Source organism: Anser cygnoides, chromosome 23 (assembly GCF_040182565.1).
Source record: "Anser cygnoides isolate HZ-2024a breed goose chromosome 23, Taihu_goose_T2T_genome, whole genome shotgun sequence".
Lineage (NCBI taxonomy): Eukaryota > Metazoa > Chordata > Aves > Anseriformes > Anatidae > Anser > Anser cygnoides.
Genome location: NC_089895.1, coordinates 7,182,983 through 7,197,433, shown reverse-complemented (window position 1 = coordinate 7,197,433; position 14,451 = coordinate 7,182,983). Strand labels below are relative to the sequence as shown.

General features: G+C 44.0%; 1 protein-coding gene across 6 annotated transcripts in view; it reads right to left on the bottom strand.

Annotated features, from left to right (window-relative positions):
• The window catches only part of PRDM16 (PR/SET domain 16), a 314,214-nt gene that overhangs the window by 234,888 nt on the left and 64,875 nt on the right, over positions 1-14,451 (bottom strand). The window contains exon 1 of one of the 6 annotated variants that reach the window (XM_066982218.1): positions 5,121-14,348. The exons of the other annotated variants lie outside the window; for them this stretch is intronic. The gene's annotated coding sequence lies outside the window, so the exon portion shown is untranslated. Of the gene's footprint in view, positions 1-5,120; positions 14,349-14,451 lie in introns of those variants that run through there. 6 annotated transcript variants of the gene reach the window in all.

The following is a 14,451-nucleotide window of genomic DNA, read 5'->3' as shown; positions in this document are numbered from 1 at the left end:
TTTTACTACCTTTGAGACAGACAAGGGACTAGAAATTGTATTGTAAGAAGCCATCCAGCATTGATTTAAGTGCCATGGAACTACAGAAATCTTTTTTCTACAACGCCAGTGAAATTAAAAAGCCCTGCAGATAAGGCACGCTTTCAGAGAAGCCTGTCTTTTAGCCACACCTTTGGCTACCAAATCATCCTTCAACAAGGAGGGGAGATTTTTGTGAATCATAGCTATCAAAACAAAGGAACAGAAACACAGCAGATAATTCTAGCCTCAGTCATGCCTCAGCTTCTGAAATTCTCCATACAGTAGTCTGGGTCTAAAAAAAAAAAAAAAGTGAAACTACAAACAATCGTACTCCCTAAATTCTAGTATTTTGGAAGGAAACGGCATCATATTGTGCTACCAAAACTGGACTTATGAGGTGGTAGAAGAAGCTAAACAGAATGACGATGACATTTGCTGTTGCTTGGACTAAGCAGAATGTCACTAACATTAACTGCTAAGGTTAAATCAATGAACTGGTATTATTTAAAAAAAATGATAAAATTTATTCACAGGACCAATTCTATCAACATCACTGGCCATGGTTTGATATACGAGATAAGATGTGCTTCAGCACACAGGAAACTGCAGGACTTAGCTGCCAATTAAATTGTTTACTGAGATGTGTCATCGAGGTGTGACGGTTCTCAACAGAATTCACCAACATCAGCTCCTATAAAACAATACTTCCCTATTGTTTGAAGCATCTTGGATCACAAAATATAAATGAATGTTAAGACCTGAGAGATTTGTATCCCCCAACATTTTTTTATTTTCATTATTTGGACAGTTTTGTCCACTTGCACTTTGTCCAGCTTAGGTAAAGAACAAGCCTGGCGAGCTCCACATTATGTCAGGAACTTCCCAGGTCCCTATAAATTAAGTGCTATCATGTTTTTGTTTCCAAGGAGCCTGGCTTGTTTTTCTGAATGTATTTATTTTACCAATTTTTCATGCTAACAATTTAATCCACATTTGACTGTCTTAAAAGCTCCATCGATTTTTACGGATTTACCCTAGGCTCAATTAGTTGAACAACTGCCCCATTTTCAGACTGCCGGCTTTTGGGATCCTTTTGTCGTTTTGTTGTGTGGGGTTTTGTTTTGTTTCGATGTACTGTAATACAGATCAATTGTAAACAGATGCTAAAATATCGGGAAGGCGCAGTTTGGGACTACGAGCACGGAGACGGGGCAGATCATGAAAGAGGCGAAGCGTTCCCTTAGCACACACGGATGTCTCTCCTGACCTTTGCTAATTCACCAGTAAGATCAGCTGGCCCAAGTGCCACTGAGCGAGGTCAAGTGTTCACACGGACTGCTCCCCGTTACCTCTGCAGCTAGCCTATTGCCCCGTCACTTGCTGCTTTCACCGGTGCCATCAAATGATCTGCACAAAAATAACCTAAAGGACTCACTCGTTACAGCCCCGACCACGAAGCGATCGGATGAGCAGCTGAATTGCCAGATGCGATGTTTTAAAGAAAATCAGAAGCTGCAACAGCTCACTTTAAAAGTGTCGTAGCTGAACTCTGTGTCCCTTCTAAAACGGGGATGGAAGCACAGTGCTACCTGGGAGAGGCAATGCAACATCAGATAAATTGCGTGATGAAGTTCGTGCTAAGACCAAAAGCATCCGCTCACCAAATAAGCAGCGCAAAATGAAGTACAACCAGGACAAAGGTGATTTTCCCATCCCGTTGATATTTTAAACTGTCCTTTCCTCCAAATAAAAATTTTAACATTTTGAACCTCTACATTCCGCTAAAATGACTGAGACAACCAGAAGAACTCCATGAGAAACAATCATCAGACCATGGGAGAAAGGAGGTGTGAGTCCCCGGTTTGACTCAGGTGACAGGCCGGCTGTTTGCTTCCCTCTCTAACAAGCAGTTTGATTCAGATGACTAGAAATGTCCTTTAGAAAAGGTTTTATCAAAATTTCTCGTTACCTTCAGGGTAAAGCCTTCAGGAAAGCCAAAACTTCCACAGAATTTGAACACAGTAGCCCTAAAGCAACTCATTTTTCATCCTAAAAGTATTTAAACACAAGCAGAACTTCACATACTTATTTACCACCGATGCATGTCAAACCTGGGTTTGTTGTCATTTCCTTTTCTTAAAAATATGTTTTATCCAACTTAATGTGGAATTTAAGTCACGGGATCAGTTATTAATATGTTCTTTCAATTTTTGGAAGATATGAATATCTTCTTTGGCTGAGCAGCATAATAGTCCATTTATCAGTGAGGAAAGCCTCCAGAGGAATGGGATTTTTCTTTCAAATACACTTTTGCAGTTATTGGAAAAGATTCAGCTTTTTTTTTTTTTTCCTGGAGAAATATGTCACTAAAGGAGAAGGATGAGGAAAATGCTTGTATGTAACAGGCTTTGCTCTGATAGCAGACTGGTGCCCGTCTGGACAGATCCCTGAAGACATAAGCAATCCCAATTAAATCGTGGGCAGAGCACTGCCTACGTAGAGCTGATGTCTAGATCAAGACCTTGGAATGTCAGCTTTGAAGTTTCCCTGGCAATTGCATCACACAGCCTATTGATATGAAAAAGCTATAGTACTTGCAAGCATTACCCTCCTCTTTCTATTTGAGTGACTTGTACCTCTTCAGAAAAATAAAAATAAACTAAATGCTGCATTCAGCACAGCAACGCTAGTGTGCGAGGATTGAATGAGAGATGTATTGTCAATGAGCTAAGGGCTAGTTGATTCAGTTCATTTTGATAATATTCTACAACATTTCAGTGAATTCTATGGCATGAAATGTAATACGCATTTGATCTCTCTAACACATGAACTCATAGTGAAGTAATAAATATTTCCCTACAGAATAATTTTCCTGTAAGCAGAGATTTACTGTAACCCAAATTGCAATTTACTCATTTCAGAGCCTTAAAAACTAATCAGATTCTCACAAGAACTGGAAGAGGACTCCACAATATTACACTTCCAAACAGTATCCACAGTATGAAAATTACTACATAGTACCCGCAGTATGAAAACTGCTACGTGCTTTTAATTCACAAAGTTACTTAGGGGGAGACTGATTATGGTTCTCTTTCTGGCCATCCAGAAGACAGGAAGAAAATTAGATTATTAGAAGGAAAACAATAAACAATGGTGGCCTTTTAGAGACTGGGTGGTTATGTTTAGAACTAATGTTTCCAAAATAAAATTGTCAGGAACTAAACACAATCAAGCTTGGATCAAACAAAACTTCTGCGAGTAAAACAATGAAAGCTATACTGGGTACAGCAGAATTCCCCCACCTTGTAAAGGTTAATTCTCTCTCCTCACCCGCATAAATTCAGGGGAAAAAAAAAAAAAGAAATGCATTCAAGTGTACCACAAGGCGTTAAATAATATCTTCCCAATGTGGCAAAATTATGCGTAGCAAACAAGAAAACAATATTCCAGAAAAACTGTGTAAAAAGTTTGGGGAAGGGGGGGGGGGGGGTTCTGGCAAGTACAAACACAGCCGTTAATGGATTTTTTAATAACTCCGTGCCACACAGTAATAGGGAACCACCTGCCAAAAGCACAGCAAGGTCAAGCAAGTGTCACGTACACGTTACGGCCAAAGAAATGCTGTGATCATCTAGTCTGACCTTCTGCAGCAACCACCACTGCAACAGCCTCCTCTAGTAGCATGGTAGGTTTCTGGTTCACTTTTTTCTCTGTTTTCTTTCTCTTTACCTCAACACGTTTATTTCGTTGCGAATACCACCTAAAATCAACACAAGCATTTTACGATGCCCACGTTTCTCCCCTTCCCCACCAGCATTCTTCGCTCCTGCCCCAACTGCAGTCCCACAATTATTTGACGAGGGAGAGGAGTGTCATAACACACTTGGACTGAATCAAACCCAAAGGCAGGCAGAACAAACAATACAGTGTGTGCGTGCGTGTGTTTGTGTAAAAATCAATCACTCCGGGTTTCTCCGGCTTTCTGCTGCCAACAGCTGAGTGGAGACACGGCGAGCGTGTGCGTGTGCCTGCGCAGGGGGGCGGCCGGCACCCTTAGGGCCTGCCATCCCCACCCGCGGCTTCCCCGAGACCAGGCCCGCACAGCTGGCTGCAAAAAAATTCCCTTTTGCCAGCCTGTTCCCTGGGCGGCCTGCAAACCTCTCCCGGCAGCAGTGAGAGGGAGGGAAGGGTTTCACCCTGCCTCGTGCCGCGGCAGCCCCTCACAAGCACATCACGTCGTCTGGGCCCTGCTGAAGGCCGCAAGCCACCCCCCAGCTCAACGCTAACCCCGGGCACAGCCAGCCCAGGCCGCTGGCAGCAGGGGGGTGCCCGGCGAGGTGCTTGGGCCAAGGTGGGCCTTGGGCACCAGGGCCACCATGAGTGCCCAGGGGGTGCCACATGGAGGGCTGCACGCCTGGCCTGGGCCCTGAGCCAGGTGGGGACGCTTCGCCTGGCCACAGGCCCCAGACCAGGTCTTGGTCCCGGTCCTCATGCCCAACAGCACTCAGCAGCACCCAGTAGCGCCCAGCAGCACCCAGTAGCGCCCAGCAGCACCCAGCAGCACCCAGCAGCACCCAGCCCCACTGCTGATGCTCGGGGACCTGCTGCCACCCGGCCCCGTGGGCACTGCTCCCCTCGGGTTCCTTGGGGCAGGTCAGAATATTTAAACAGTTGTATATTCAAAGACCACAATGGAGGGAAGAGAATTACCTAAGGACAGGGTTAGCCTGTTTGATCAATGCATAATCAGATAACTGCTCCAGCTTTTTTTTTTACAAGTCTTTAAGCAAAGATCAGCCACTCAAATTCTAATTCCTTTTGCTAATTAAGCAGCCTGTTAATTGCTCTCGGGGTCTCTAATGCCATGTCATTATGCTTTTTAACAGCCTGCTTGACATCAATAGGGCTGCAAGCTCCACACAAACAAAGCGGGCATCTAGCACTTACTGAATTAGGCTAATGCCGGCATTGCAGCCGGGCACTGGCACGTCGCCTCCAGCGGGCGGCATTTCATTATCATTTCATCATCCCTCACGGAAGGAGAAGGGGGAAAAAAAAAAAAAAAAAAAAAAAGCAAGTTACAAATGTTCAACACTTACCAGGGCGGGCAGCAAAAAGTGCGGAACCTCGGGAGAAAGGCTGCCCGCTCCCCACGGTCACCCGCCCGCCGCCTGCTCGCCCTCGGGACCGCACCTGGGGCCCCGGGGGGCTCAGCACCGCTCCCCCCGGAGGGGCTCAGCACCGCTCCCCCCGGTGGGGCTCAGCACCGCTCCCCTCGGTGGGGCTCGGCACCGCTCCCCCCGGTGCTGCCGTGTCCAGGCGGCCCGAGGGGCCGGGAGCAGCGGGGTCAGCGCGGCTGCCCCGCGGGGGGAGGCTGGCTGAGGGTAGGGCCCCATCTCCCGGGCGGGGGCTAAGCATAACATGTGGCTCCAGCTGAGGGACTCCAGTTTCCGCACTCCATTAGTCCGGGAGAAATTCCACCGGTGAAGCGCTGAGTGAGGGGCCTTGCCTGCCTGTCACAGATCAGTCTCTGAGGGCAGTGGCAGGGGGCGAGGGCTGCCCGCACCCCGGAGGGGTTTAACCGTGGCCTTTATTTAAACATGCACACACGAAAAGATGCAAAGCCACATTATTATTTTTCTTTCTTTCTTTCAAGGTTCCCAGGGAAGAAAAGTGGCATCTAGCAGTGTGAAACACCCAGGGCCACATCCTAGCAGGGACCGGGGGAGGCGGTGCTGTGTGAGGAATTGTGCCCGGGGTGCCACGGGCAGCAAGGCCTGCGCTGGGCGAAGGGCTGCAGGCCGTGGGGAGGCCTGGTCTGCTGCAAGCAGGACAGCACGCAGACTCAGAGGGGTTTTGTGCCGCTCGGACACCTCTGCAGAAGTCCTGAAGGGTCGTCTTGGTGCTTATTATCTCAGCCATCAGGCACTGCAAGCCCTGAGCATGAGGGACTTCACGTGTACACCCCTACCTCAGCCTTGCAGCTGGAGATTGCATGTCCTCACAAGCTGCTTTTACCACTGTTTTCAAATTAAACAGGTTGCAGACCACTCCAACTGAATGCATCCCTTCTCAGTGTTGCCACCCTGTCTTTGTAATGACAAGGCACAGCTGCGCAGCGCTGTGGAGGCACCAGCTACAGGGACCTCTCTGCAAAGTGCCTGCTCTATGCTGTCCCGAGAGCCAAGCACGATCTTTAGTCAGAAGAGGTCAAGTTAAAACTCTGCTTTGCGAGAACTTCCAGACCTTGAGACATACAGTTAGGAATTGCACTCAATGTGAGATCACCAGAAAAACGCACTGATCCGCATGGTGGCTGAATAGCCATCATTCATGTCAATAAACAAGCAGGAAGCAGAGCTAGAAAATAGCTTTGATTTCTCTTCCTCTCAGGAATAATGTTTACAGATAGCACAAAGATCTTGGTATTCCTAATGTGTTAGTATCTGAGAGAACTATACTGCAGTGAATTATACTGTAATTATATTCACTCTTTTAACACATGCAAAATATTTTAAGTTATACCAAGAATACATAAATTGCATTATGTTTCTGAACAAAACAAATTTGGATGAAGTAAAAAATCATGAGCAAGTTGCAAGACCAAAGTGAGATCCAGTGAAGCAGAATCAAAGCAAAATATTTAAACCAAAGTGCAAGTTGGAGTGGTTGTGTCTGAAATTAACTGTTCTTATTTCAGTCTTTGTTTTGACATCATTTAAATAAATTAAATAACTTGCATACTAAAAAGTCAGGCATTTCCAATAATGAGATGAAATAAGGAGTAGATTGTAGAAAATGCAAAACATCAATCAATAGAACAACATAGAATTATTATTAAGAGATACATCAGGGATGACTTCTCTTTTCTCTTGAGGACCAGATGTTTGTTTTCTATTGTCAGACCATTTACTGACTCTTGGTGCAGAAATTTGGTGTTTTGGACAAAACAAAGTCTAGGTCTAAGCTGATAGCAAGTCACAGTGCTTCAGTTCCCAGAAAAAAAAACATTAACTTAATAGGTGCCTGCATGGAGCCACTCTTCATTTCTGAGCTCCGAGAATAAAGACAGGGTCCTCGGCTACACCTGGCAGGATTTTCTGTCTACACTTTCTATTTCTTATCCAAACCACGGCTCCACCTCAAAACAGCAAATGTTATGTCTAGGGAACCTTGCTTGGTAGAGGATGGGAACTTGAACATCTGTTTTTTTCATTGCAGGTAAATGCTGTAGTGCCAGCCTGAAGCGTAAAAGTTGCTCTCCCCAGTGCCCTCCCACCCCAGGGAACTGGTGCTTATTGCACCAGAGGCATTACATCTCCCTGCACGTGGTTGTTTTCAGGCACATGACAGGCTGAGGGAGACCCAAGTTTAAATTCCACCTCCAGATTAAGCAGACAGAAATCTGAAGCTGCATCTTCATCCCAAGAAGTTGCCCTGTTTACTAAGCATTTTGGAGAGCAGATCTGTCTGGATTTTAATGCAAATACTGAAAGATCTCCATTTTGTCTCAGGATAATTTCAAAATAGATTTTGTAAACTTTTTTTTTTCTCCAGTAACAAATTATTTTTTGTCAGCTCACAGTGGAGCCAGGCTTCTCTAACCCAGACCTGCTCACACACCCCTTCCCCACTTCTTTTTCATTATCTCCTTTTCTGCTCATCAGTCTAATCCATCTTTCACTCAGCCTCTTCCCCCCTCTCTTTTCCTTCATTCCTTACTCTGTCCATTTTCAAACAGCAGTAGCAATATCCTCACTATTACTGACAGTTTCCATCTGGTTGCTATCTCCCCATGCTAGCTGTAGTCTGGGAAACTCTCCATGTTGTCCTCTTCCCCTCACCATTTCCTTTGCGGCTCTGGCAGGAATGGCTAGCGCTCTTCAAACAACTGGCGAAGTAATGAGACAGGACGATCATTTCTGCCCAGATATCTACACTGATCCATACCCACAGCCTGAAATATTTCTGTTCCAACGTTACCAGCAGAACTCGTTTTCGACAGCTTCCCTTTAAACTTTTTGTTTTAGTTGCTTGAATCAATCTCTGCAGTTTAGACTCTAGCTCATATCAAATGTGCCTAGTTATTAGCGAAGTTAAAAGACCCATTTCAGCTTCATTTCAATTTCTTTTACAAGTAAATTTTGGCACACTAGAATGAGAGACAAAATATTTAGTATGTGTCCCTCTGCATTGTGGGGTTGTCTAAGGAACTGCTGTTGCTGAGAACACACAGAATTAGCCCTTTGGCTTTGTATTTAATTTATAAATGATAAAAGCAATTAAAACACACGTATCTGTGATCTCCCAGATATGCTGCTGTCTTTAAGTGGAATTAATCTGAGGTCCCCTATGCGTGCCCATTTAGGTACAGATATTTATGTGCGTACATGTGACAGGTAAAAATGCATGCACACACAGAGAATAATTTTATGCATCTCCTATGTCTGCTGCAGGATAGTAACACAATTAAGTCACCATGACCGAGACAATTATCCGTACAGTAAGTAAAATGAGATGTCCACAGTGTGCTGAGGAGTTTTTAAACATGTGGGAATAAAGTACAGAAACTCTGTAGAGTCATGCAGCTAATGAGCAATAAATACACACTGGCACACCCTCATCAATTTTAAAGTCTTGGTATGAAAAGAATGTAATTAATTAAGATATGTTGATTTATAAGAGGTGACATAACAAGATGGATAGAGAAATCTTTTCCCTCCAATCTGTCATGGTTTCTTTCTAGAAGACGGCCCAACATGTGACAATGCCCTCCTTGGACATTCATAAAGAAATCAGCTTAAGTTTTCTTTTGTTTTGCTTTCCCCCACTATCATAAGGAATACAGACTTCCTTTTAAACCCCTATTTGAATTTGGCACAATTATATTTAAAGCAAAACAGTTCTAAAAACATAAAAGAAAAAAAAAAAGCTGAAAAAATATATTTAGAAAAATCCTTTCCACTTTTTTACTGTATTACGTTTCTGCACATTGAAACATACACCCTGTTTCCCTACCCCCCAACCCCCCCAGCTTAAGTCAGATGACTTTTTTGTAACTTGGCATACAGAGAGTCTGGTATAAGACAGGACTGTAACATTTGTTGAGTCAAGATGTTTAATTTTTTTCACTCACATAATGATCCTTTTTTCCCTCCAGCCACTTGAGTTTTGTTTATGTTGCTTGAGCCCTAAACTAATACATGAATTCTCTTCACTGCCAAGATGATGACTTCGGCACCAGGCTTGATGAGCCAAAGAGCCACATTCACTTTTAAGGATAGAGGCTATTTTAAAAGACTTTTTTTCCAGTTGTGACAAATTAAATGCATTAAAGGAAACAACTGCTGTTGCGAGAGCTACTGGACTTCAAGGAGGAACTGGGAGAGTTTTATTTTCTTTGCAAGCACTTGACTTTTGCTAGGGGGCACTTTGCTTCTGTGCCAACTCTGGCTTATATTTTATTATTCTTAGAACAAAAGGTTGCAGTAATTAGAATTGGGGAAATTGTGCTCAAAGAAACTGAGTCATCAGATAAATTTGATACCATTAAGTGGTTATAAAAGGAGGGATTTTTAAAAAGAAGAAAAAGTGCTCCAATATACTGGTTTTACCCCGTCAAGAAAAGATGAATGAGAAGTACAGCTACTTTCACTCAGGCTAGACATGTAAACCTTGTACTTAATGACTGATGAGCAAAATTTTTTCTCTTCCAAGTGCAGATGGGCAAATTCTTCCTAATTACAAAACATAAGAAAATCTAATTTTACCAACAGAAAGCAGGGCAATGTCCAAATGTTTCCCAAGCAAGAGCTTTAGGTGCTGTTAAAGAAAAAAAAGCCAAACAACATTTCTTATAATGTGATCCATATTCTACCACATGCACATTTAATATAAAAGTTATGTTTGATATATACCGCCTTAGCATTTTTCTATTTTAACTGAAAGCCTTTTGTTCTGTCAAGATTATAGTAGGATTTGCTTTCATTTTTCATGATGTTTCACTCAATACATCACTAACATTAGCAGGACTTAATAAGCGCCCACCTTCTCCTTCCCCCACCCTGCCCGGGGTCTTTTGATGCATATTCTTCAAGAATCTTCAGATGTTGGATGCTGACTGAAAAGTGGCCTCTCTGTACCCTGGTATCAGGGATAACGATGAGGACGAGTCTGTAAAATACTGTGTGGTGCTAGCAAGCACAGTAAGCAAAATGTTTTGCAGCTTTAAATTCTGCCCTTGGTATGGTCTCTGTAATGGGCTTCCCTTCCTCCTTTTCTCTGTTGCAGATTCACATCTGTTTCTCTGCATTTTGAAACTGTGTTCATTTTTCACTGCTGCCCTTTGTCCCACACTTACTAGCTCTCGCCAAGGGCTTCATTTCACTTATTCAATAAGTGAGAGGCACTGCAGACTAGAGAGAGCTTTAGGACAAAGCTCAAACTTCTATTAGGCCTCAACAAAAATGTTTTTGTTCCCTATCAAGGAACTTTTTCCTATTGCTTGTTGTTGGCTGGCATTGTTTTTTTCTCTTTCTTGTTAATTAATATTTTTAGTTTGTAGAAAATTGCTCAAACAGCTTGCAATTTCACTTTTACAAAACTTTAAAACAAATAAAAAGAAAATAGGTGCAGCACGAACCTGGAGTATTTGTTTCTAGACAAACTTTCTGCTAGAAAACCCCATTTGTCCTTCATCCTTTTATGTCAGCAGTCGCTGGCTGTTTCTGCAAATACAGTGCATTTTTGCTACCGAGATCCCGGTTTCTTTATACGTCTGTGCTTGTGTAAGCGCTCCGTTAAGGTACATTTTCACGTCTCACTGGCTCGGTGCACGTGGTGCTGGGAGCCGGGTGGGACTGCCTGGAAAATGCCTCCCAAGTCATCCCGGGCAGCCTCGGGGCTGCTCGCTCCAGCACGGCGCCCGGAGGACACGCTAATTGCTGCGTTGTGCCACCCAGCACAACTAAAGAGAAGGGACCAGGCACGTACGTTTCCCCAGCACAAGATTTCTGACCTGTTAAAAAGTTTGTCACATGCTTTTGCTAATCTAAACCAAAGAGCTCTTCTTCAGAGAAGGAAAAACAGGGATAGAGCTCCTGACAATTTTGTACTAACAGCTTAGCGTCTGCACATGAAATTATTTAACTTTTGTGGCTACGTTCATTATGCCACAAGCACAAGTCAAGTACAATTTTGCCACTAAATCATTGTCCCACTATGGTGCCGGTATTATAAACTCCCTCGTAAAACCATGAGGTTCAGGAGCGATTTCCAAGCGTACATTGCTCAGCCCAAAATTACTGATGCTCTCTATTTGCAACCCATTTTTTCCCTTGCCATATTTCTTTAAAGGCAGCCTCCCCCTCTTTGAAGCTCATCTGATCCGATGGTCTCGAGTACCCCTGATACTTACATATGTTTCATTAGCAATTACATTCTGTTTTACAGCTTGAAGCTTTAAAAGGCTTAGAACATAAAAGTCAACAACACATGTACTTTTATAACCACTACGTCTAAGGAGAAAGTAAAGAATGACAGCAAGTTTTATGTGTTCGCTGGTTTAGCGAGCCTCTCCTCCAGCATTTACGCGAATATTCCCGGGGCCAACAAAAAAACCCCGTGGGAAACCCCGGGTGCTGTACCCGCACCTTCGGGTGGGCTCCAACCGCGCTTTCTCTGCGAGGTGAAACAATTTCAGAAGCACAGGGTGAGGCGTGTCTCACATCCCTCACCATTCCCATTTAATCCGTGATTTTTTCTGTCGTTAACGCGAAGCTCACATCTCATCTACCCCGCTAAGTTCTGTGGTGAATGCTTTGTGTAATTAAGAGCCGACACCTGCGTTCCTCGTCAGCAGCACAGTCCTCGCGCTGCAGACGCACACGAGTGGAGCGAACAGCCAGCAATTATCCGTCTACTTTGCTTTTGCTTAGGTATTTGCTATTGCATTTTCCTGCGTGTCCGATACCTGTGAATTTGCTGGTTGGTCCACGTCATCGCAGCCGGTGAGGTTACGCTGTTTGGTTTAGGGTCTGCCTGTTCTGCCAGCGTTATCTTCATACCCCAGCCGCATTTGGAGCCTCCTGACTTTCTCAGCTTTTGTTTGCTGCAGGAGCTTTAAGTGTGGATGGGCTTTTCAAGGGCAGCCCAACTATATTTACACTTGTTTCAGTCTCTGGTAATTTAAGCCATAAGTCAAAGTGAACAACTGGTGACATTAATGAGGCATCAGAAGAATGAAATCGGTGGTAACTTGTGTCCCATGGGAGGGGTGCTGATGATGGAAGAGGGAAACTTAATATTTGTGAAATTAAATAATACTGGATAAACAAGAGGTCTAAAACAGACTGTATCCATCTTTTTAATTATTTAGGGGGATATTTTTTTTTTTAATAGAACTGGACTGTTAAAAGAATTTCTATTTTCCCCACCCTCCTATGGGACCCAGCAGGCATGATACTAAATGCCTTAACACTGCCCTTAGAGGGTAGAGGCTTAATTGCACAAAGCATCTTTCTCTGGAGATCTGAATTCAAATTAATGTCTTGCTCTTCAGGTGCTACGCAGCACAAACTTGCGATGTCGCAGTCGCAAGGGAATTCAGCATGTAGTCAGCAGCATCTGCTGGAGGGATGCCCGCGGCTCAGAGCGCCCACAGGGACGTGATAGCTCTGCGCTTCGACAGGACCACCCACTGTCATGCAGGGATGGGTAAACCGGGAGAGAGGAGGAAAGGGGTGAAGCAGAACTTGAAAGGCAGAAACAGCAGCCTTGTCCGAGTACCTCCGGGTGGTCACCAAAGCCAGAAGAACTCCTGAACCCATTTCAGAGACCTTAAGGAGTCATGGATCAGGTTCTTCAATACGGGACCTATATTAGATTGGAAGTTATTTTTTTTTTTTTTTCTTTTTTTTTTTTTTAACATATATATATATATATATGGAGAGGCGAATTCCTATAATTCTATCATTTGGCTGCTTTCCCCAACACCACAACAGATCTTTACAGCCCTCTTTGCACTTGTTGAGTTTGGTCAAAGGGTAGCTGCATTTCACTTTGTGGCATTAAAATAGTTAAAAGGAGAAAAAGGAAAACAAAACAAAGCACATCTTTGAGAGTAAGTGGCTTTCAGTTCTAGTTCTACTCCATCCAAGGTCGTAATGTTTACTCTCCAAATTGCCAGATTCTGCCCACCGCTCCCTGTCCCTGCCTCCTACCCCCGCTCCTCATCCGAACAAATCGGCACATGAATATTTACAAAGATGCGGAAGAAGGTAATTGTCCCCCGAGTTCTTTTCAATTGAAATATCATTTCAAGCTGGAATCATGTTAAAGATAATTAAAAAGGATTCCAAAGGGACAAACCCATCCCCAGCTCACCCGTACGGCAGCACAATGGGCCACCACTGTGCAGGCGAGCAGGCCTGATGGCACTTTATTTAACACGTCTATCTCGCCTTGATGAGCAGCTCGTATTGTGAATCGCGAGGAAGACGTAGCGCAGGACAAGCAGTGCTGACAGACACAGTCTGTGGCTGTTCATAAAAGGGAAACAGCGAGGGCTCTCTGCAGAGCAGGGCACTGTCCCACTCCGTCGCAGCATGGAATCGATATGTTTCTAGATGAATTCACCGGGGAAGTTTGGAGGGGGCAGGGGGAATAGGAAGCTTTATGCACTGATAAAAACTGCAGCAGGAACCAGCATCACCCTGCTAGCAAACTTTGCCAGGAGCAAAGATAAGCCGGGCTATTAAATCATACTGCTGGTTTCTCCCTCTGCAAGATATTTATGCCAATGTGCAGAGTTTTTTTTAAACCGTGCCCTCTATTAGCACTTGCTTTCATTCAAATTAGGGCCGCAATAAAGACAAATGACTGTGGCAGATTCGATGCATTTTTACTTGTCAAATACAACACGCATACTTTCCCTCATGTGCAGCTGGCTGTTAAGGTAACTAGCTGCAGTAGCCTGGCACACCGCAGATAAGTTATAATGTACGCCTAGGCTCTTTTCAGAGTTTGTTTTGTACGAAATGCTTCTGAAAATGATGTGTCCTTATTTCTGGACAACCTTTATGCGCTACACATAGGGGGGCATGCAAATCCCCTTTGCTGCTCAGGTGAGGGATCCCTTGGCCACTAGCTTTGGTCACAGGCACATCCAAGCTTTCTAATTTTCTTAAAGAAAACAGAATTACGAGAGTCCTTTGAGATATATGAATGGGGAATTAGCTTTAATTTATTATATACATCAACTGATTCCAATTAATGCCTCAGTGGAGCAAGGCATTTATTATTAAAGCTAAGCAGATAAAGGATGTAAGCATTTCTTGGGATACTCAAAGCTTGCCCCCACCCCCCCACCCCATGACATGCAACGTCTCTGGCCCAAGCAAGCATGTTACAAGGGAAGACGAGCCAAAATAA